At 31.0% G+C, this 25,490-nt stretch overlaps 3 long non-coding RNA genes across 3 annotated transcripts; 2 read left to right on the forward strand and 1 right to left on the reverse strand.

Moving 5' to 3' along the window:
• Positions 1-1,448: 1,448 nt before the first annotated feature.
• LOC136269905 (uncharacterized) lies at positions 1,449-2,830 on the reverse strand. The gene is made up of 3 exons (XR_010707523.1): positions 2,610-2,830; positions 2,274-2,354; positions 1,449-1,557 (listed from the first exon to the last, which is right to left on the reverse strand). It is a non-coding gene; the product is annotated as an uncharacterized lncRNA (long non-coding RNA).
• A 13,741-nt stretch (positions 2,831-16,571) lies between these two features.
• On the forward strand, positions 16,572-21,228 carry LOC117688667 (uncharacterized). Its single transcript, XR_010707518.1, has 3 exons — positions 16,572-16,660; positions 17,551-17,713; positions 19,644-21,228. It is a non-coding gene; the product is annotated as an uncharacterized lncRNA (long non-coding RNA).
• A 405-nt stretch (positions 21,229-21,633) lies between these two features.
• On the forward strand, positions 21,634-24,318 carry LOC117688351 (uncharacterized). Its single transcript, XR_010707505.1, has 3 exons — positions 21,634-21,759; positions 22,305-22,467; positions 23,786-24,318. It is a non-coding gene; the product is annotated as an uncharacterized lncRNA (long non-coding RNA).
• The last annotated feature ends 1,172 nt before the right edge of the window (positions 24,319-25,490 follow it).

The following is a 25,490-nucleotide window of genomic DNA, read 5'->3' on the forward strand; positions in this document are numbered from 1 at the left end:
GCGTTCAATTTGTTGGATATGTGCAAAAAACGATATGTGCAATAGGTTTTCCGCAAAACATAAATACCCAAGCCACTTTAAGAATAAAAAATAAATGCTGCCCTAACAAAATCGATGTTACCCTAACATAATATGTGTAATTACTAATTAGAATCTAATTATGAAAGGAGAATCAATTACTGATTTTTAAAAAAAATTTCATCAAACAATTTTTATCGATACTCTTCTTATCCTTACCGCATACTCTTTCTTAAATCCATTGTCTTCATTTTTCAGTTTTTTTTCTATAACTTTTTGAAAGCTAGTTATATCAAATTTAGAAATAGTTTTATCGTTTACAGATAGATTTCCATAAGGGTTGTCCTCGTGTATTTTTTCATCGATGTCCATATCATCATCTTTTAATTCAATACTCTGGACCGGTGTCTTTTCTGATTTCCTTTTAAGTTTTGTTGATGCTTTCCTTGATTTTGAGAAACCTCCTTGATCTTCTTTTCTGATATTCTGATACATGTTTGTAAGATCTGACATCGTGTTTTCATGAGCTACAATGTTGTTTTGAAGTAAGATAAAACTAGAAAGTATTCTTATACCATTGCCCACATAGTATATACTGAATACTGAAATTATTTACAATAATGAAGTCAAAAACAAGGTAATCTTAACTTACACTCGGGATGTGGGCTGGCTCTTAAGCTTTCCTCGATATGTTCTGTATCATGTTCACTTACCAATGATCTACGATTCATATTTTCATAATCAAACTTAAAAACGTGCTGTAAAATTAACAAAACTAGGCAGCAGCTGCCTAAACCTTTCCTTTCCAAACGTAATGTTGGTAAATTCGAATATGAAATTTTAACTTACTCTATGTTCATGCATCTGATAAGGGCAACAATAATGAAAATTAAGGCGATTGTAACTGCTATACTTCCGCCAATAAGGAAAATGTTTAAACGTTCTTCCACCTACAAAAAAACAAGATACTAGTACAGACACTAGTAGATTATCATGACATCATATTATCATAAAACAACTTTTAAAATCAATAAGTACATGTATGAGAAGTGGTCATGATATAGTATAACCAGTTTATCTTTGAATTTGTTTACTAAATCATGTATTACTGATGACTCAAAATAAGAAATAACACAATGTACCATTCATGAATAAGTAAAACTGATATATTGTCATGAATCTACATATCATGAATCAGATTGTTTTGGTGGATCATGGTAAAAATCGATGAAAGGACACCAAATTAAAACACACTGGATGAGGCTTTGCCAAGCAGTCAAAATGTGACTGACGATAAACAAACGATGACTAAAGCATAACTCTACCATTTATTATATTTCCAGACCATTTGGTTTTCATTCATCCGACTCATTGCGACAACTGTACTCAGTGAAGTGCTATTTTCAATATGGTACAATGTACATGTAGGTACCTGTTTGATGACAATACATTCCCCAGTTGTATGGTTACAATTCTGTTTGTCACAGTTGGTGCCACATTTTTTTCCGCAGTCAATTCCATAAAAAGTATCATTACATGCTGAAAATAATATATAGTAGTCAATCATAATGTTGCCTGTAGATCTTTTTTTTTATTCTGTGTGTCAATTTATGGAATGCAGTGATTAGCAGATACAATGTGCAATTCACTTTGATCGCTGGGGTTGAAGAATACTTTTTTGAATATATACATCTGTTTCAACTTTTTTATTTACGTTACAAAGACTTGCTTCAAAATTAATCATCTGTATGCAGTTACTTTAAGAAAACTTTAATGGGATGTGTTTCCATGGTTTTAAAACTAAAATTATAAATATGTAAGATTTTTTCACATTAAGAGATTTTTTTTTCGATGTATCGCTTAACAGAAAGAAAACTATTACATATGAGTTGTATAATTTTTTCAAAACAGTGGATTAACGTCAAAAATAAAATTTAATATGAAATAAGCCGTTATTAGCATTAGATAAAACAAAATCGATACATAAATGCAAAATTTTGTTCTCTTAAAACAAAATCATCTGTTAGTGTTTCAGCAAGTGCTAGATAGAGTTACATGTAGCTGCATATAATATTACATATTGCCTTTAATTTGCAACTAACACCAAATTACATAAATACGAAGCCAGAACTATTCTTAAAAATGAATACATTACTCTAAAGGGGGAGGGGGGGGGGGTTTGCCGGGCCTCAATTGAAGTTACATACGACTTGATATTCATTTTTATATAATTTTTACACCAGATTTGAACTTACCACAGTAGCCATTGTTTATGTCACACGTTTTGCACCCTAGACATGACGTGCAATTATCGCCATATTTGCCAACTTCACATCCTAAAATTAATATATTAAATGATAAAGCTTACTTAAACTTACTAGCACATATATATTGTGACTAGTTTCATATTTTGACGGTTGTGTTTTGGTAGAGCCGTTTTAGCAAGAGCTCGGTCATTTGATGGAATGTTTCTTGCTATATCGATAGGCCAGCATCGACAAGGAGACATTGTTGACATTTCTTCGGCTGATAGTCAGACTGTTGATTCAAAAAAGTTATATAAACAATTTAATTGTACAAAGAATACATACCATAGACTTCAATTTCACAGATTTCTAACATTGGTCCTGTTTCCTGACCATCATCAGGGGCGTCATACGTGGTCTCCACAATGACGTATCTTGCAGTGTGTTTACAGGTCATGTCTATTATGGTCTTAGGTAAGTTTGAGTCAGTTGTATTGTCAGTGTAACACCGTGTCCTTTCTGTCGTTGCTGACATATTTGCTGAAGAGTTTAGAGACACATCCAAATAAAACTTCCTCAGCCTTTTTGGTTCCCATGTGCTTCCTTTATCATCTGACAAACAAAATTAAAATATCTTTAAGTTCAGATTGCAAATGGCTAAACGTTATCACTAGATAAGAAATTAATTAATTTGCGATTAGCTATTTCTCAACATAATTTTGACAAGATTGATATTGTGATTGTTTTGGCTATGTATCTCTAATTGACGTTCAATGTGAAAAAAACTCACCAAATTCTCTGTAAAACATCTTAACGTTACTTATGCTGCAAGGTACTCCGAGATCTACCTGAAGCCATGCGATGTTTTGGTTCACATTAGTATGGGAACATAAACTACCATTTGTGCTCGTATTCCCATCATTGGCTAAGGATGCATTGTGAGTTTTGAAGATTGAACTAAGTAAAACTACTGTTGTATTTCTTCTAGAGAGGTTTTCTGAAATAATAAATCACACATAATTGAATTGCATATGTGTAAAAGACCGATAATTTGCTTCTTGAACATGTGTCTAAATATACGATTGGAATAAAGACATAACCATTTAAAAGAGCAAAACCTTATGTGTATAAAAACATGTTTATCTTATCGTGAAGATTATGAATAGTGGATGACCAAATGAAACAAATCTGATGACAGAATTATGTTTACATTGTACATAACGAAAAAGGTTACTAAAACTGTTTGCCTTTTATTTTGTTATATGTTGATTCAAAGTATGTTATTTTTATGTTTTTTATGAAGTACCTTCTTGAAATTTCAAATTGTAAATCTTCATTAAAGCAAGTATATTCCAGTATATAAAGTGTAAAGAAATGAATCAATTTTATTGCATTTAAATTCTTCCAGACCATAGATAATTAACTGTCAATAAGTATTGTAGATAAATAAAAAATCCAACATTCTTTATATTTACAAGTCGTAACTTTTTTATATTTCAAACGTTTTGTTTAAATACAAATTACAAACTGAATATCTGCGACTAGAAATATAGTACTACATTGTACATCAATAAAGCTTTACACGCTATAATTTGCGTCAATTTTGAATAAAGGGGAAAATGTATGTGTTTGATTACTAATAAAAGTTACCTTTATGCTGTTAATTATAATGCTTAAATCGATCATGTAACAAATATATTAAATATTAAACAATAAAAAATATTTATTTTCCTGTCAGGAAAGTAATGCCTCCTCGTGATTATTAATCTATCACATGATATCGACAGCTAAATTTAGTCTATTATACCACAACTGGTGAAGAGTCAACATCTTCAAAATTGTGATAGTTTCACAAAGGAAAGGATATTTTCAGTAAAGCATAAATTTGTCCGATATACGAGTACAAACAAAAGAAAAAAAACAAGCCTGTGAGTAGATATGAATACTTCCTTTTAAAAAATGACGTAGACCTGTGTTTTCCCGTATGTGCTATTTTTAGATCCTATAAGTGTTAATGCAGAAGTAAGGGTATCGTGAATGACAAACGTATTTTACTCATTATACATGTATGTATTTCAAATTAACAACTGTTAAGCATAATACAAATCAAGTTGGATATTTAATTAGGCAAACAATAACGACCACCTAGTTCTCCGCGGACATGCGCAATGACGTCGGTTCTGCTCTTCCTTCATCAATATTCATGAACAATTATATTTTCCTGGCAGGAAAATAAACAATTAAAAATCTATATCTTTGTAACGAAATGGAATTCACCATTGTAATTTACAGATTAAGGATAACTTTTATAATTAGACAAACACATGCGTTTTCATTGTCATTCATAATTTACGTAAATTATAGCGTGTATTGCTTTAAAAATGATTTTTACTAAGGCTTATTTGTTTTTGTTTTGTTTTTTGTTTTTGTTTTTGTTTTTGTTTTTTTTTTTTTAGTTAACTCGCTTATAAATCAACGGATAACACTCAAATTGTGGTTGCCTATTAAGAATGTCTTACTAAAGCAAAGTAAACATTAGAATGAGAAAAAAAGTTTTTGACTAAAATCGTGACCATGCCCCCGAACGTATTGGCGTAAAAATAGTGATAAATCGTATGAAGATAATTTTAAAAAAAATGGAATGTGCATAAGAACAAAATAAGAAAGTCAGATTTCGTTATTTCATCAATACATATGAATATAAACCTCGATCAAGATAAGCAACCGAAATAATTATTTGTTCTAATCCCCAGCAAAATATAGGTTTCATTTTTGTATTAGAATTCCACTTTCGCAATATCTAAAATGTTCTATGTTGTAAATGAAATGAATAAATACATTTTTGTACTATATAAGTTTGTCAAACCTATCTTGAAGTATCTTTGGTTTTTTTAACATTGTCTCGATGTTGAATGAGTTATTTTGATCGCTGTTTGATTTTGAAAGATTAAAGTATTACAGAAGTCTTGTGTTAAGAAAAGTATCAGATTCAGATTGATATTGATAAAAATACACATTATACGTATTTATATTTTAACATAAAGCATAAAAGAATGCCATTAACATGACCTACTGCATATTAAAAAAAATACAAAATCATGTATAATTTTGTAATTTCTTTCATTCCAATTATTGTTAGCTAACATTGTAGCGCAATGTATAATAGCTTTTACTAAGAATACGTAAGTCATAAGTTCGAGTCCTGATGAGGTTTTCTTGAACTTTTCCTCTCAATAACTTTAATAACATGTGTTGATCAAATATTGAAAACTTAACAGTCTACACCAGTGAATGAATTTTATTTATAAAGGTATCTTATTCACAGTAATATCGACAATTGCCCATCTTAAAGCAATGGTATAATACGTGAACATCATATGCAAGCCAAAAAGTATGTTTAAAAGGGGTCAACATGTATTGTTAACATCAATTGATTAAGTATCAATCAGATACATTTTAGAGAAAATATTTGTAAAGTTTATATACCGTAGCATTGAGATAATTCCAAGAAACACAATAATAATATCACGACTAAAACCTTCATTATGATAGACAACATGTATGATTTGGGAAGTCAAAAACAAATAAATTTTCAATGTCAAACATAAAAGAGGAAAGAGAAACTTATGAATATACATAAACACAATACTGCAAGTATATCAAAGTAGATGACTGGCTTTGCTACATCAAATCAAATACAAAGAAGAAATAAATGTCTCAATCGACTGCAACAAATAAGATTACGGCAGGAAGTTCATATAAGTAAACCAACTGATGCGTTTTTGTTAAGGTTATATTAAGTAATTGGTGGTTTGAAAAACATTCAGCTACACCAGGAAGATATTATGCATGGTTTTTTTTATCCAATGACTACTCTACAAAAGTTAATTTAACACATATAACACTTTACTACGGAAACTTCCTCCTATAAGGAAGATATTTTTATTCAAAACAATTAAGCAGAACTATATACAGTTTTATTTAATTGTCCTGCATTTTGCGGACTCTTTAATTTTTGTCATATCAACCATTTGACTTTAGAGACATAGTCCTAATATATGTTTTAAATTCCAAAAATGCGCAAAATCGTGTTGTTTTTTTTTGTTTTTTTTTTTACAAAGGTTGACCCAAAAGGAATGTCACACTATGCACAGCGCTTATCATAGGGCTGTATTGTATGAAATGATGCGTCAAATTTATTCCAATCAAAATTTTAATTCAAATGAAATATTGGATACAATGTCGTTGAATAATTAAAAAAGATAGGAATGTTTATAACATGATATATACGTGACATCGCTGCGTCATAAAATTATGTCGTTTTTAGGTTTTTAATTTAGATTTCATAACATGGTTCAACATTTGAAAAAAGATCCAAGCAACACAATATTTTAAAACAGATATGACACATACTTTTTCTAACTGTTTTAAACCAGTAGAAAAAATTTACCGTACATTTCAGTTAAGTACGCAGTGCCTTTTGTCTCTCGATCACAGAATAAAAAAGCATGTGAATAGTAATACGATGCATAATTTTGCTTCGAAAGATAAAAGTTATAAGAAAAAATACTGGAATTGATATATCAACCTAAAAGTGAGTGTGAGTGAACATAGTACCCTTATTATGGTTCCAATATGAGCATATAAAATGTTAATAACTAAATTAGATAGTCAGAAGACATACACTTTGAAGGAAAATTAAAGTTAGGTTCTTCTGGCATCAGCTATATTTTAAAATTACGTTCAATACATTTTGAAGAGCTGTAAGAGCTTTATATTATTTTAAGATGTTTATTCATATTTGATATAAACATGCACATGATTTGCTTTATCTGTATTTTGGATTTTATTGTTTTTTATAACATTGCATTGCATTAAGGTTTTTTTTTTTAAATTTTATGAAAAAAATTCTGTGATCACCGCGAACTTGTTCCGTCTATAATTTTCATAAATACTGTTTTATATCAGCGTTTCTGCATCACCAGCTCTTGATTCAAAACAAAAACCGTCGCAAATCCACATTCCTGAAATTTTACATGAGTTTAAAATGAAGGAGAAATAGATTAATCATAGAATCGTATTCTTATATTTCAATTAAAATAACAATACATGACCGCATCAGTGTATCAAAAATAGCGGTCTTTAATGCATAACCGGTAGTTGATCTCATTTGATTGTTGTACATAACCGATGATTATGCAAATGATCGATTAGCAGATGTACATATAAAGATATAAATTGTCATGATCAATTGCAATTGATACATATTATCTCCCATTTAGTGACTATTTTCTCATTTGTAATCTTTCAAAATTTGAATAAATGTAAGGAGTCTGGAAGGTTAAAAAAATTGTCATCAGATCTTCTTTAATTTCTAAGATGATTTTATTCATCACACTATTATTAAGGAAGTTAGGTTTTTGAATATGTACATCTACCGGTTACCAAGCTTCACGTTTATTTACACGTGCTAATATTTCGGATATAAACTGTACCTGTACGCAAACGTGTAAAATAATTAGATTTAAAATTTTCAACATATTCAGCTACTCCAACTGGTTATGAAAAAACTCAATGAAGTTGATGAAATCAAAAAGAGAGCTGTCCTCAATGTATCGTCTGCTTTACATTAAACAACGTTTGGTAAACATAAATATTTTTTTTTATTAAACAAATGCTATGAGTTTCATTTTCCGTGTATTTTTAATTCTACACTTTTTGTACAACTTGTAAAGTAACGTGGTGTGTAGAAATGATGTAATACTCATAAATTAGGGTATTACCCTATTTACACGTAAAGAAAAATGACATACATTTCATTTTGAAAAATTGTCGAACGTAAATATACTTAAAACTTTTTTCTTTCTTATGTAAATCAGTCTAGTATTTCCATATATATATATATATATATATATATATATATATATATATATATATATATATATATATATATATATATATATATATATATATATATATATATATATATCAGTTTTCAACTTGAAGATGCACAAAAAGACTGAACTCTCTTTCCCTCTCTCTGCAACATGTAAAGTGTCACTCTTATTTAAAAATTAAACAAGGAAATACTTTCTTCAATGAATCACACGGAATATGAAGGCTCCGACATTGCAGAAAAACACACATAGCCTGCGTTAGCGGGTTATTTAATTTTTTTTTCCAATGATCGTCACCTTCATAACTCGCATGAATCATCAAAAGGCATAGTATTTTTTTTATTAACATCATTTTTTACATCATTTTCTGGGAATAAAAATAAAATTAAGTCGTTTTTATTTCATGTCATATGTTTAAATTGACGGTATTGGTTATGATATCTTACCTCAACAAAGTAGATGTGATTCTTAAAAAGCAGCTGCGTAATAATTGATTAATGCAGTGTGTTTTGTTGAGATGCTCAGAAATGTCTCGAATTTATTCAGTTCAAATAGACTTTAATATTGCTGACGGAAATATGTGGGTATATATATGTAACGGGATGAGCGGAGGCTACTCCAAACAACAACAAGACACCTTAAATTTAACAAAATTTAATAACAAAACAAAATAAGAGAAAGAAAGAAAAGATAGAAATATAAACACTAAACCACACAAACACTCACACCCCTTTCACTCAACAAGAAAAAAATATGATGTTTATACAAATAACCAAAAATATATTAGGAGAGTGTCCTAATCTCCGGGACTGTAGTCCTGGACCAACTACAGACAACCACAACTAAAGTAGTTACGTCACCACAATCATCATCATCACCACTATCGTCAACATCATCGCCTACAACACCATAAACATAATAGACATCATCGTCATCACCATAATCATCTACTTCATCATCATCGACATGACCATCATCATCATCGTCATCACCATAACATCATCGTCGTCATCAACATTACCATCACATCGTCATCGACATCACCATGAACGACATCATCTACACCATCATCATCGACATGACCATCATCATCATCGTCGTCGACATCACCATAACATCATCGTCGTCATTAACATCAACATTGCATCGTCATTGACATCACCATCATATCATCATCTTCTCAACATCAACAATATGACACACGGTCAGCTATCCGTGTCCGCGTCAAAAGCTGAACTTGAGAGACTAAAACATGCCACACAGGCTTTTAACACGATACCCCCTTCACACACTAAGCACGTCTTTATCGCTGGACAGCTCGGCCGGGTATAACTTAGCGCCTATTGTTAGGGTCGGCCAAGCACGTTGTAAAGAATTATGGGAAAAAAAATCGGGTGGTTTCGATATGAACAGTGATTGTCACAATATATATGATTCATTTTGAAAAATAACATTTGCTCTTTATTTGTTATAGTACATATGTTTAATTGTTTACTTTTCCTATTTACTAACCATATTTGAGTATTAAGCTTCGAAAGATACAGAGCTTTGCTCACAATTCTATGTTTGTACACGGATCTAAGACCATCCTTCCCCCCAATTTTAATTACTTAATAAGAAATACCAAGTTAAAAATCTTAATCTGAAAGTAATGAACTCATGTGAACAAAATATGACTCAAACCTAGCAGAATTGTGAGCTCTGCATCTTGCTTATAATTTTACGATTGACACTGAGATTTTGGTTGATCATTAGAAATGTATCGCTAAACATTAAATACGTGTACAAAAAACTAAAGGATGGTATGCTGTAACCTCTCTCTGTGGTCCCTCTTCTATTCATCAATCAACTGTGAATAAGGTTTTAAAAAAAGTATTGCGTAAAGGTACATGTACAATGTCAAATATTACGTATATGCAAAAATTAGTGTTAAATACATTATTTTTGGGGGTTATTCTACCGAGGGGCCATATGACACAATATCTTTTGAACGCCCATTAAAAAGTCATGTTTGCTCAGTTGAGCGATGTTGCCCCATGGGACTTGTTTTGGCTTTGCTTTTTTGGTATTTTTTTGTCTTTTCTTTTTTTGCCAATGATTGCTTCCTTCATAAAACACATGAATCATCTACGAAAGCATTGTATTGTATATATTTACATCATTCTTGTTAAAAAAAATAATAAATTGATTGTAAGAAGTAAATGAAATCATTAAATTACTATTGATGCACAATAGTATTTAGCTTGCAGAAACAGCCCAACCTTTTCCCATGGGAATTTGAGTCTGACATCATTATGATCTTTGTGTGTAGTCTGTGATTTTTCTAAGGTCGCTCTAGGTTTCGACGGGCGTGTATATTTCAGTTCTGTTAGTTTCAGTCCCTATATATTTCCAATCGATATACCGGGCGTGGAGATTTCAGACCGGCAGTTTCTATAGAGTTATAAATTAACAATTCGTTTCCATAGAAATAGAGGGAAACATACTCGATAGATGTAAACAGAATAAAATGTATGCACACCAGTTTAATATAGCATTCTTAGTTTTGTTTCGCATATCTTTAGAATTTACAGTATATCTGAATAAACGAAAGCATGTTTGTTTTTTCACGACTTCATTACAAATGCGTATAACAGATGAATAGAAAATGTAATGGAATGTCTTTTGAATTCTTTGATCCCGTCAATAATCAAATCACCAGCCATCTAACGAGAAATATATCATTGTGCAAGTAATGAACATCAGACATTCATCTTTGAAGAATTTATTGAAAGAACGAAATGCTATCTTAAACATATGACATGAAATCGAAAACGACATACATGTAGTTTAATTTTTTTCCAGAAAACAAAATTGAATTCTAAAAAAATATACTCATTTTTAATACATATCACACCCCTGGACAATATATAGAAAGTGCATATTTGTATGTTTAATCTCATCTAAACTCTTCAATTAGGTTTCACCATCATGAGAGTGTCCTGTATATAAGTTCCTGAGTTTACGGACGGATACCATGGATAGCTCCATTCTGAGGAGGCCCATGGCCCATGAAGGTGAGCTATATGGCACCTGTTGAACCACCACCCTCCACCAATGATAGCGCCGCAATTACCGTAACTATACGTATCGTTGTCTTGATCATACGTGGTGAAAAGCATGACGGGAAGGTTACGGTTATTTTTTTCTGTATATTCTGTACTCACTATACTGTCACCTGAATAAAAAAATCAAGAACATTTAAAAATTCTTTTTTAATTTAAACACTATGGTATTTATAACGGAAATCAGAGACATTTTATACTGGTTGTATTCCGTTAATCTACAGCAAAACATAAAATTACGCATTCAATAATTGATCAGGAACGGAACATTTCATAAAGATTGCTTTATAAGGGATCCATGTAAGAAAGAAAGTTGAGTGGAACGGATGGTCGTGGCCATTTTTTTACTATATTCATTTCCTTTAAGAAAAGCTCTGATTAACGATACTGTGGAATCATTAGAATTCGTTGTGGCTCAATTTTCGTGGTATTCGTGGGAAGCCCCCGCCCACGAATTTACATCCTCAACGAAATCTAATTATAAAAGGTTTGGTTCACCTACTGAAACTGAAAACTGACTCATCCACGAAATTAGATACCCTCGAACAAGCAGAAAAACCAACAATCCACGAAAATTGGTCCCCATGAAATTAATCGATTCCACAGTACATTAAATATTCAATTTTCAAATCTATTCATTATTTTCTGTAACCAATGATAGTTTGTAGATGTACAAAAATGTACCTTATTAGTTGTAGCATTAAAGAAAGTAGCTTAAGAGGACTTGGTGGATATGGCAATCTACATACTTTATTAATATTCTTGATAAAAGAGTTCTGTGATAACAACCAAAAAAAATTCAATTTCAAACCTTCCATTAAATGTTTTTTTTCTAAACAAATGATCGTTTAAAGGTATTATAACATCTAAAATTTAGAGCAAAAATCTGTTGATTTGTTAACCACCTTGTCTTGTCTTCTCAACTTGAAATATTGACACAGGACTCAAACTCTGAAATACCTTACCCATTGTTCCTGTCGTTGGTTCTCCCAATGTCAGTTTGAATTTAGTAGCCTCATCAGATATAGAAAAACAACCATACACCTGGAATATTTTTCCCTCAGTCGGCGTCTTTATTGGAACGTATAATGAAACGTTATTCTCCCGCGTCAGTTGATGAATGACGTCATTTCCTACAATATGAATCTTAAATTAGATCATCCTTGTTTTCATTAAAATTAGATTAAGATAGACGGGTTGTTGCTTTGCATTTTCATTGTCTTCACATTTTTTTTATTTGGACAAAGAGCTTGAATACAAACTAAAATAAGTTATCACCAAATGGCTTCTATTCAAAATTCTGGCTCACAAAAAACATTTTTTCTATTCTTATTAACTTTTTTACCAATCCAAAAAGTTTGTTTAAGTATCCCAAATCCACTCTTATATTCTACCCAGGATCGATTGAAGTTAACTAATCCATCGACGCGTCTCTGAAGGACCTAAAAATAAATATACTGTATAAAATATGTAATACCTAAACATAGATATACTGTATAAAAATGTAATACCTAAAATAAATATACTGTATACAACATGTAATACCTTCGAAGGTTATCACTGCTACAAAGTTCTCATGTTTCCAAGTAGTACTAGTCGATAAGCAGCCATGCCTCCGTTTTATTTCCGCCCTTTTCGCCCTAGTTGTCAGCGGGCTAATTTAAGACTAGGCGAATTCCAATGTTTCATATTATCTCTCTTTAAACACAACTGTGTCTGTGCGAATTGAAGACAGGTTAAATTGGTTGCAAGTGAAGAAGGGCGAACATTACCCTGTATACAGTATTTAATATGTTCAACTACATGTTTCAATACTTATGTAAATATACTCTTCAGAACATGTAGATTTCAGATAATTTCCTTTCAACATAGTTCACCATTTTCTTACCATTATTTATGCTCAGTGAGAAAGTTACTCTCCTTAGGATTTTTTCTTTCGCTATGTAGCTTTCGTTAAAGCTTTGTTGTAATGGTAAGTTTTAAGAGGTTAAATTTCTTGCTTTGTAAAACATTAAAACAACTTATTTGTGTATCTATATTGTAAGTCGGAATAGTTATTTTGTATTCTGCGTTAAAAATAATTATGTTTTTTCCTATATACCGGTATTACACATGTAGCCATTTTTTTTCTTCAAAATATCTTTTTGTGACCTTAATTTTTGTTTTCTGGTTTTGAAATTATGCCAGCTTTGAATTTGCTTTTGTTGGATATTTTAAAAAATGAAAAGTTAATCTGCTCTAACAATCTTACGCAAAATTGACCAATGTTAAGTCACGAACATGTAATGTTTGGAATTAAGTAAATTGCAATTCTTATGAAGATTCATAGACAGTAATTAGCGTTAATGTACTCATATTAAGAGAAAAATACTTTATATTGATGCTTCATTAATTCAATAGTTTTAATGAAATAATAAATCGAATGAATGAATGAATGTCGAAAGTAAAACTCTCTTGATGCTTGAAGAAAGATAAACACACACACACACACACACACACACACACACACACACACACACACACACACACACACACACACACACACACACACACACACACACACACACACACACACACACACACACACACACACACAAAAGTAATATATATTTTTGGGGTATTTAAGATACTTGCAATCCACTTGATATAAAATCCGCCGAGGTACTATTATTTTTTATCAAATCAAAGCCGACCTCACGCTCTAACTGGCATTCTGTATAAAAATAAATATTAAATCATCTAAGAGTTATATATCAAAAAAGTTCTTAATATGAACGCATGCATAAAATAGACCCCGAGAAGCTGCTAAATAATTAAGCAAAAATGAATGATATTTAATCTATTTTTTATAAATCTATTTGAAATAAGATACGCTGATCAAATTTGACATCTAATACACTTTTACAAGTTTTCCTAATTGAGACATCAATATCTAATTGTTGCACTTGTTAATTTATTTCTTTTTAATCAAGACAACTTTTGTGTGTTTTCAGGTTGATAGTAAATAGAAATAGTTCGTTCCCTAACGACGGATCAGAGATAATATACGCTGGTGTTGATTATTACCTACATTCTATTGCTCAGTATTTTCACTTTATCTACAAAGCTAACATCAGTCTTAGTAGAAACCAGACACGAGTAAAGCAATCCCAAAGCATTTTTTTTATTCAATAGCTGAAGATTAAACTACTTAATTATTGCTTATCTGTGTAATTATTCAATGTTTTAAATTACATCTTTGGTAATTCATGTGAGCTACATGTTTGACTGTACCAATTTTGCAGGGTAAAAAATAAAAATAACTGTGCTTACCCAAATCAATTATCAAAGATAATATACATTTTATTGTTTATCTTTACATCTTTCTTGTGATAAATTATTGAATTAAGAATTGGTAAAAACAGAACTTAATCATTCTAAAAGTTCATCACTACGTTCGATTAAAAAAATAGCAAAATAATCATGTTTGATAATATAAGTTTGACATCATCCTGGTAATTTCGTACAGTCTGTGATTTTTCTTAGGTCGCTAATGGTCTATACCAATCTAGAAAGTAATAAGAAGTGGATCAGGTGAATATCAGCTATGGAAGTATTTAAAGCGGTGTCAATCAGGATTGGTTTGTTTAAAAACAGGGAAAAAAATTACTCAATGAATGCATGTTACATGTAAACATTGTGGGATTTTTGTAAAATGCTTTTCTAAGCTTTAATATTATTTTCCATGTTCAAATTAATTTCATATTTGTTCAGCTCTTACTCGTACCTATTTCTTTTTTTTTTTAGATAAATCAAAATAACAGAGCGTTTCATATTTTAGTTCTTTAACGTTATTACATATATATTATTTGAATCGAAATCTCAAGTAAGCTTTCCTGGTCTAGATTACTCTGTTGTCTGTCGTTATCTTTGGCGATATTGGCGTTGTCAAATTTTAATTTTTTTCGTCTTTTTTTCCGGAACGACTTGGTCAATTACAACCTTACTTGGCACAATTTATCATGAGCTGAAGGGCAATAAAGTTTCTTCAAACGATGGCCACGCACTCTGTAAGGGGGAGTTAATTTGAAAAATTTAGAAAATTGTTTGGTATTTTTTCAAAAATCTTCCGAAAAAACATTTGGCCAGAAAAGCTCACATTTTTGTTGAACCAATAGCATGCATATCACACTTAAAGTAATATTTTGCTAGAAATTAAAGTTAGATACTGTTTATGAGTATGTATATGAACATTATTTCTAAGAGATTTATAAAAATTTGACTTGAATAGTCACCCGCCATTCTGTAAAAGTTCATCATATATGTCTAACTTCATATTGTATTAAAATTATACAGAGTTCAGAACCTGTTGATACTTATTGTAAAGCAATACATTTATTCATGCAAATCTAAATCTGTCCAAAAACTTGACTCATTGTAGTTTAAGTAAAATATATTCAATATTTATGCTGTAAAAAAATGTATATATTCAGAATATGAAAGAGAATGTGAATAACTCTAGGTAGCATATACATAAGCTATCATAGTGACTAAGAGCCCAATATTCATTACAATAATAATGATACGTAAATTCTACATAGCTGTTATATGTTTATGTGCATATTCTGACTTGACTGTCTGTCTTTTTTTTCTTTATTTCCACATTTTTTTGGCAAAATACTATGATATATTTTTTTGGGTACAAATTCCATATATATGTATATGAAATTGTAAGAATTTCTATAAAAATAAAATTCATATTCTATTTAATCTGGTTATAAAACAAGAAAAATCAATCTGTGATCAAATATGATTTAATTGGAAATCGGGTAGTTTTTCCTACATGAGACATATTGTTTGTAGGACCATAATACAAGCAGAACGGGTGACCTGAAATAGAAACCTGTCTGGATCTAATTTTGTTTCTTGTTTTATGCAAAATCAGTTGATACACATTGACGTGTTTGTCTCTTTGAGAAAATGTACAGAGTTAACCATCTGTTTGAAAAATAAAGAACTTAGTGTAACTAGCATCATAATTTCACTGTAATTTTGTATGGCAATCGCCAGAACATGTTAAAATTGTTTGATTATACTATTTAACGATGTATCAAAGTTGGATTAAATTGTAAAATGAAATATCAAAGACATTTCAAATACGGATATCCTTAATACCAGTCCACTTAACAAATTATGTCTTCCTATTATTAAATTAAAGAGTGCTAGTTCATGAACTTAGATAAATGGATAATATGTCATCATCGCAAATAAACGTTTATTTGAAAAATGTATATATGGTGAGTTTGATTTTGCTATCTTATTTTGAGATTGGATGTCAGCAACAGCGATGGGGACTCTGCAGTTTTGTTTAAGTATGTGCGTGGTCATTTTGTTCTGTAGTTGTGGCGACACGTTGGTAAGATATCTTTTTTTTTTTCAACGTGCACGTGTTTACAGTTTATATGGTCTTATGCCCCAGTCACACATTCACGGATCAACTCCACGGTTCTACTACGGAATATTTTCCACGGTTGACACCGGAAAATCAAATAACCGTTAATGCCCCAGTCACACATTCACAGATCAACTCCTAGGTTCTACTACGGAATATTTTCCACGGTTGACACCGGAAAATCTAATGATACGGAGTTAGTACGGATGAACTACGGAATGGATACAAATTGATACATACGAATTACTACGGATTTATACGGAGTTAGAACGGACTTCTACGTTCTAAAACGGTTTAGTTAGTTTTTCTAAGGAAGTACTACGGTGGTTTCATCCGTAGTGGAATTTTGAACTTGTTCAAAAACTGACGCAGCTATACAAGTATTGCTACGTTTGGATACGATAACAGACGGAAAAGCCACGAGTCAATACATATCGCCACGAATGATTCCGGATCGCTTCCGTAGCTAATCCGGCATTTAATCCGTGAATGTGTGACTGGGGCATTACTGTATTATTTTAATTTTTAAGACACTATATCACAAGATGGTGATTTGAACTGTATCAATCGATTTCATTCAATAAAAATGTCCATTTTTGTTCTTCAAATTTTCCCCTTATACTTCTTATTTACAATGGTTTCACATATTTAAAAAAGTCATTTTTCAGATTTAAGACACTCTTTCGAGACTCCTTAAGCATTTATTATCGAAATAGACGTAAAAATAATATGAGACAATTTCTAAAGGAGCATTTTTCATTAATATCTTTTGGGTTTTTTTCCTTCTTTTCAATTTAAAATGTAAAATGCAATTTTTTAAAAACTTTTATACTCATTTTGTGAATTACAAACAGAATACTACGACTGTAAGAAATGGGAAATCAACGATTGGACCTGTATTTGTGACAGTCACCGAAAAACCAAACCAGTCTGATCAGCGGCAAGTTTTGATCAGATTTTCTGGACCTCCAGATACAGTGCTAACTTTGAACGCACGAAAACGTAATAAAGTTCAAGGTAATTTTTTTCCAATAAGCTTTTTTCTCTTTTTATCATTTAAGTACTCTTAATATTAAATATTTAATGATACTGGAATATGCACATGTACAAAAAAGAACAAAGCTTTAGAATAGTACAATTTTATACGAGGGTTGTTAGAAAAGTTCGCGGACAAGTTCGATTGTGAGCGGACTATTCGCATAATACCAGCGAAACTTTTCATATTTAATCTTGACGTATGTCTAAGAAATATGTAAAGATTTGTTTATTTTAAATGCACCTTAAAAATATACAGATTAATTTTTATTTTATATAAAATATGCGTCACGGAGCATACCAGTTTTTAATTGTTTTATATTTTATACACAATCTTCCTTATTAAGAAATATACAGTTTAAGCGCATAAAAACACTTCATATGAGCTCACAATAAGTTATGAAGATCATTTTGTGAAAGTTTCAATTAAATTGATGAAATTCTGAACATTTTGTCGCCAAATATGGACGATACTTTGCCTATGTAGAGCACGGCAAATGTGTTCAACGAAAATCATGAAAGCGCCGACAGCGGGTTTCGACGAACGACCATAAAATTGTAAAGTCCAACAGCGCAACGCGCTACTCTTATGCCACAGCAGCAGATGATATAACTGGCGGTTTTTTTTTTCAATATATAAAACGTAGATACATACAATTGACATCAAAAAATTTAATTTATTAATTTGTTCCAAAATCTCCCTATTATTGACGCGGTTTTGTACGTAAAGTTAAAGCTTCTAGTAAACTTTTGAACAACTTGATTAAACATTTTACAAAGAAATTGTTTATAAGAATCATGAAAACGTTTTTTTTAAAAGACGCTGGATAATTATTAAAGACATAAGAACATTTCAATGAGATTTCGTATGCTAAACAACTCGAGTTTTTTCGGTAAGGTCAATCGTGTCTAATTTCTTAGAAATCATAAACGTGTGTTTGATGAGTATTTTGTGATTGTACAGCAACTTGTTGATAAAAAAAATCAAATCAATTGGTTAATTGGAAAAAACAAACGTTTGTTTTTCCGATGATTATTTTTAGGGACTACACAACACTCAAACGTCACAGCTATTTTTTAGCGAGGCACATCAGTAACCACTAGTATGCATAAATATAGCACTCTGGCTCGTGCATTATGTATCAAAAATGGTGAAAATGGCAGGCGGGCGGCTGTTAAAAGGGTACTCTTATTGTACGGTTAACTCCCCCTACACTTTCCAAAATAGAAATTTGTTCTTTAGCAGATCACTTGGACCTATATCAGAGGTGTGCATATTGCTTGGATTTTAATTTCTGATAATTTATGAAAATGTACAAGCCGTTGAATTTAGTCAATTTATGGCAAGATATTTCATACATGTATAGGGTTCCCCTAATGTACAAATAACTACTCCTACAGTTAGATAGGAAGTTGTTCTTTAGCAGATAAATTTTAGACGTGCGCATATTACTAGATATCTGATGATTTGTGAAAAAGATATTAGCAATTGAACTTGGTAATTTTTGTTAAAATATTCTATATAGGGTACCCCTATTGTAAGGAAAACTCCTCCTACGGTTTTAAGAATGGAAGCTGGCTTTTTTAGGAGATCAATTGGACATATATCAGAGAAAATGTGCCTATTGCTAAGATTCTAATTTATGATGATTCTTTTTTAAAATACCAGCCGTTGAACTCATATTTTGGCAAAATATTGCAAATGGAATACTCCTTTTACTTGGATATCTAATATTCATCAATTCCGAGTTGACAAATGGATTATAGACAATGTTCACACAAAAAGAAAACCCGATTCGCTGTCGCATTGACAGCTTTTCTCTTGTGAAATGAATTTGTATTTCATTTTTTGAATCATAATAAGGAATGACATCATGTATTGCTATGACAGAAATTGTAATTTGTCTTGTAGATTCAGATGGGATGTTTGTATCAGAGGTGGATCTCGAACAGCCCATGAATTTTACCATAAGATTATCCTCCAAAGCCACATCTGAGTGGTTATGGATCACCATATTTGAGGACATTGGTTATTATGAAATATATCCTACCTGTAGCCTAGATATTACCTCTTCCGATAATAGAGAGATAACAATATACACCATCGTTGTATCAGATTGTCACGAAAAACCCGAGGGAGACGTTGTCCGCAGATTTTTAAAAAACGGAAAACGCATATATTCAACAGATTATCTGACAATAGAAGAAACCCATGAGTCTAGGCAGGAAAGTGTAACCACCGTAAGCTTTAATAGATCCAGAATGATGAACGACAATGTCGAGCTGTCACTGTGGTTTGGTTTATATTATATTTCACAGGAAAACCGAACACCTGAGATTTATCAAGAATTCACTATTTTTGATGGAAAGCAATTTAATCAGTCCATCCCCCGATAGTTGAAATACTAAACATTCACAGTGTGAAGTTATACATTTCTTTGTGAAGTTATACATTATTTTTCTAATTGATAAAAGTTGGTGTATTTTTTTCAAAGTGAAAATTATTTTAAAAACATATAGTAATGAAGAGAAACCAACTACTAAACGTGCTTTTTTAACTAATTGTGATAGGCACCTGGTTGATGACAGTACATACCCCGGTTGTACGATTGCAGATCTGGTTTTTACAGGTTGTATGATTGCAGAACTGGTTTTCAATGGTTATGTTACAGCTAGGTTCGCAGTCTTATTCACAAAATCTGTTATTACATGCTAAAAAAATAAGGCAGTATTGTAAAATTCATTGCTTTAAAATCTGAGATTTTTCAGGATTAAAAGGAATATATAAAGGTTAATGTATTTTATTATTTTTTGTAATAATTTCTTTTCAAATTTACAATAATCAAATTCATTTAAAAACCCGCAATTTCATTGTTTTAAGATAAATTAAAACGCCTTTATACAAAAAAAAAATTCTGCTTCCAAAAAGTATTTCTTATTTTTCATTTTATTCCACAATATTTCAATTTTATCTATTTCCTTAGTTTTTAAGAAATAAACACAAAAATTATACTTATGTAAAAATTTGTTGAAGATTTAATTTTGATAACCAAAAATACATTTATTTATGTAAATTCAAATTTGTCCAAAACCTTGTCTTTTTGTAGTTAAATCAAAATATATTGAACTATTTATGCTGTCAAAAAACTCCAAATTTTCAGAATATCAAAAAGATTGAAGAGATTTGTGAATAACTGTAGGTAGCATATACATTACCTACTATACTGACTAAGAATCCAATATGCATTACAACAATAATGATACGTAAAATCTACATAGCTGTTTTATGTTTGATGTGCATAATATGACTTGACTGTCTTTAATCCTTTGTTTCTATATATATATATATGATATTGTTAAAGAGTTTCAATTTTAAAAAAAAATATATTGTATTAAATCTGGTTATATAACGAGAAAAAAAATTGTGATTAAATATAATCATTGTAAGAAATTGGGTCGTTTTTCCTACATGAGACAAATAATTTGTAGGACCATAATACAAGCAGAACAGGTGACCTGAAATAAAACCTGTCTAGAACTAATTGTGTTTGTTGTTTTATTAAAATCAGTTGATATACATGGACGTGTTTGTCCTTTTGAGAAAATGTAAATCGTCTATATGAAAAATAATGAACTTTGTGTGACTGGCATTATAATTGAATTGTAATTATGTATGGCAATGGTCAGACCATGTTAAAATCGTTTGATTATTCTATTTACCGCTTTATCAAAATTAGATTCAATTGTAAAATGAAATGTCAAGACATTTGAAATATGGATATCCATAAAACCAGTCCACTTAACAAATTAACTCTATGATTAAATTAAAGAGTGCTAGTTCATGAACCTAGATAAATGGATAATATGTCATCATCGCAAATAAACGATTGTTTGAAAAGGGTATTTAATATGAATTTGATTTTGTTCTCTTATTCTGAGATTGGAAGTCGGCAATAGCAATGAGGACTCTGCACCTTTGCTTAAGTATTTACGTGGTCATTCTGTTTTGCTTTCGTTGCGACGCGTTGGTAAGATATCCTTTTTTAACTAACATACAATTACAAATTATAATGTAGCTTACTACATCAATTGCATTATACGTTTACTTTTTAAGACACTTTTTCACAAGATGGTGATTTAAACTGTCTCAATCCATTTCAGTGAATATCATTATCGCTTAGTTGTTTTAGTATTCTTCTTTTGCACCGCAATTCACGAGTTCTAATCTGCCCAGGGCTTTTTCTCATATTCACTGATCGTCATATTTGCTCTTTTCGAAGAATTGATTATTAAAAATATACCTTAAAGTAATATATTCTGATCGAAAAAGTGTGCCTTGAAAACAAACACGTGTCGGAAATTTCAGAGAAACACTGATTATAACATATTGATAACATATCGCTGTTTACATCAGAAAATTAACACAATGAATGCATATATGTAATTAGATATTTGAAACATTATCTAGTAGATCATTTTTCTATTAATATTTTTTTGGTTCTTTTCCTTCTTTTCAATTAAAAAAAGAAATGCCATATCTTTTTTTTATGTTCATTTTGTGAATTAACAACAGAATGTTACGACATTAAGAAGTGGGAAATCAACGATTGGACCTGTATTTGTGACAGTCACCGAAAAACCAAATCAATCTAATCAGCGGCAAGTTTTAATCAGATTTTATGGACCTCCAGATACAGTGCTTATTGTTAACGAACGAAAACTTAATAAAGTTCCAGGTAAAAAAAGTTTTGTTTTTTTTTCAATCTATATTATTTTTTTGCTTGCTATCATTTAAATACTTCATCTTAACTGTAAAATGATCATTGAATGTGAACTAGACAAGGATACAGCTTTAGAATATTAAAAAAAAAATCATTTAAAATTGATTTCAGCGATATTCAGGTGTTTATTCCTTCAAGTGTTCTGTCGCCACGCTTATTTCGTTAACATTATTAAAGACATAGTCTTGCCGTTATATCTTTCAAAAGTCTTCTGCTGGTTTGAAAATATTTTCAAACGACGTATAAAAATGACGTACACCATACATACTACATCACATGAGAAGATTAGGAAGTTTTGAAAAGTTTTATAAAAACCGTAAACATTCATATCTAGAAACTCAATTACAAAGTTTAGACATTTTTTTACGCTGGACCGTTCGTTCTTTCCGCGACCCTTTGATGCAATAGAATTTTACTTTATTTCTATAGAAAACATTCAAAACCACTTTAGTTTGATTTGAAATTTTATGACTAAGATGTAGATATACAATATGTAAAAATGAACTTATTTAAAATGACAAAAAATTGTAAATGATGTTTTTTGGACAACCCTCGTACCAACAAGAAATTAAAGGTAAATTACTTTCTGATTTAGGTATTTATGTTACAGGGACTTAACCCAGACACTTAATGTAGGTCCTGGTCCAACTACAACTAACTTACGTGTAGTAAATAAGGCATGGTACATGTCCTTTAAAAAAGAGAGTAACAACTTCTTGCCATAATCGTCGTTTCCACAAATTATTTTATAAAGCAACCGCTTATCAATTATAGACAATTTTAACATATATATATATACTTACATTTATTTTCTTTCCCGTTCTTCACTTGATTTCTTATCAGTAAAGTAATTTTCATATTTATTTCTTTCTTACGATACAAATCGTTTGGTCTAATTTCACGTGCATTAAAAAACTTTAATGCGATGAAAGTGAATAGTTCTCTTGACGGATATGGGGAGTAGGGCACGATAAGCATAATGATACAAATCGAAAACTAAGGGGTGGCAGTGGGGTGAAAAGGAAAAGACGCGTTTTCTGAACCCATGTTAGTTTTAAATATATTTATCGGCAATATGTATATATAGCAAGTGTCTTACATTGATTTAAATTTTACATATTTTAAAGTCTTCATTTTTTCAAAGATTCAGTCGGAGAAAAAAACTGACGTCTTTCAGCACATTGTTCGCTGTTTTCCTAATAAATGTGTATTTTATATTTTTTGTAAATCATAACAAATGACATTATGTATTGTTTTGTAATTTGTCTTGTAGATTCAGATGGAGAGTTTGTATCAGAGGTTGATCTTGAAAATCCCGTTGATTTTTACTTACATGTAAGATTATCCTCTAAAGCCACGTCTGAGTGGTTATGGATCAACATAATTCAGGACATTGGGTATTATGAAATACATCCAAGTTGTAACCTGGATGTCACCTCTGCTGATGTTGGAGAGATAACAACATACACCATCGTAGTATCAGAATGTCCTGGAAAACCCAGCGGAAGCCTAATCGACGAATTGTATAAAAATGGAGAACGCATCTATTCGAAAGATTATCTGATAAAAGAAGAAACCCATGAGTCTAGGCAGGAAACTGTAACGACCGTAAGCTTTAATAGATCCAGAATGATGAACGACAGTGTCGAGCTGTCGTTATGGTTTGGTTTATATCATGTTTCACAGAACAACCTAACACCTGACTTTTATAGGGCATACATAATTGCTGATCAAGGCAATTTCCTCGGAGCAAACCTTGAACGTTGAAATGTACACTTATTCAAAATAAATGCCTTGCTAAACCTTCACGGTGTGAAGTTATTCATTTTTATTTATTTGGAAGTTATTCTAATTGATAAAAGTTGGTGTATTTTTTCCGGCTTGGAATCCCATAGAATATGTTTTTTGTCTTGAATTTTCAAGACACATTGCACGGAACAACAAATCTATGTACCTACATGTATGCAGCTATTAAATGTTAATAGTGTGCATTATTCGTATGACAGATCAGATTCCTATTCCCGTATGTCGTAGTTTCTGTTGTTTTCAATACACGCCCTTAAATTATAATCTACTTGAATAAAAAACATTAAGGTAACATTACTGGTACTGTACCAGTTATCGGCTAAGACCAGTTATCGGCTGAACTGAGAGTTCGGGTTTATAGCACGCGACAATCCAAGATTTTTTAATTCAGTCGTCTTTTTCGAATAAAGAAAAGTAAGTTTGCTTGAAAACTTTCTTGAATATGTTGTTTACATGAGCTTAAACGATCATTGTTTACCGCTGAGTTTACATCTTTGCACTTTCAGCAGTGGGGGAAGTGACGTAATAAGTTAAAAATAGAATATTACCTCTTTGTGATACGTTATTATATCCCTTCTTTGATTTGACATATAAAATCAATACATTTAACATGTATAAACAAAGGAATTCACGAATTTCCGAAAATTCGTAGCGCAATTTAACGCCTGATTGCACAATTATGTATTGAATAGTATACGATTTTGTGTATTACCGTATGATAATAAACGAATTATTTTATGAGTTTTGTTTATAATGTATCATGACCCCGAATATTTTAGTCTGACCTAGCAAAGGGGCATAATTCAAACTACATTTAGCAGAGTATAAAATCAACATGAACACGGATTTTTACTATGTTATTATCACGAAGCCGATAACTGGTACAGTAAATCGTAAAATCTCGGCAAATTCGGGGCGTGCTTAAAAGCTCAAAACAAGATGTTTTGGGTTCTAAATAATGATATAAACTAACAGATTGATTAATAAGGAGTTCACTTTTTAAAGTATGTCAAGTTTATCCAAAAATATAAAGAAATAAGGAATTACGAAAAGAAAACGTTAAATTTTAGCCGATAACTGGTACAGTGCCAGTACATGTACCTATGGGTTCAACTGAATACAATCTTTAATGTCTTTGAAACGTTTTAAACACCGAAAGTTTGCATGAATGT

The sequence above is a fragment of the Magallana gigas genome, chromosome 1 (assembly GCF_963853765.1).
Source record: "Magallana gigas chromosome 1, xbMagGiga1.1, whole genome shotgun sequence".
NCBI lineage: Eukaryota > Metazoa > Mollusca > Bivalvia > Ostreida > Ostreidae > Magallana > Magallana gigas.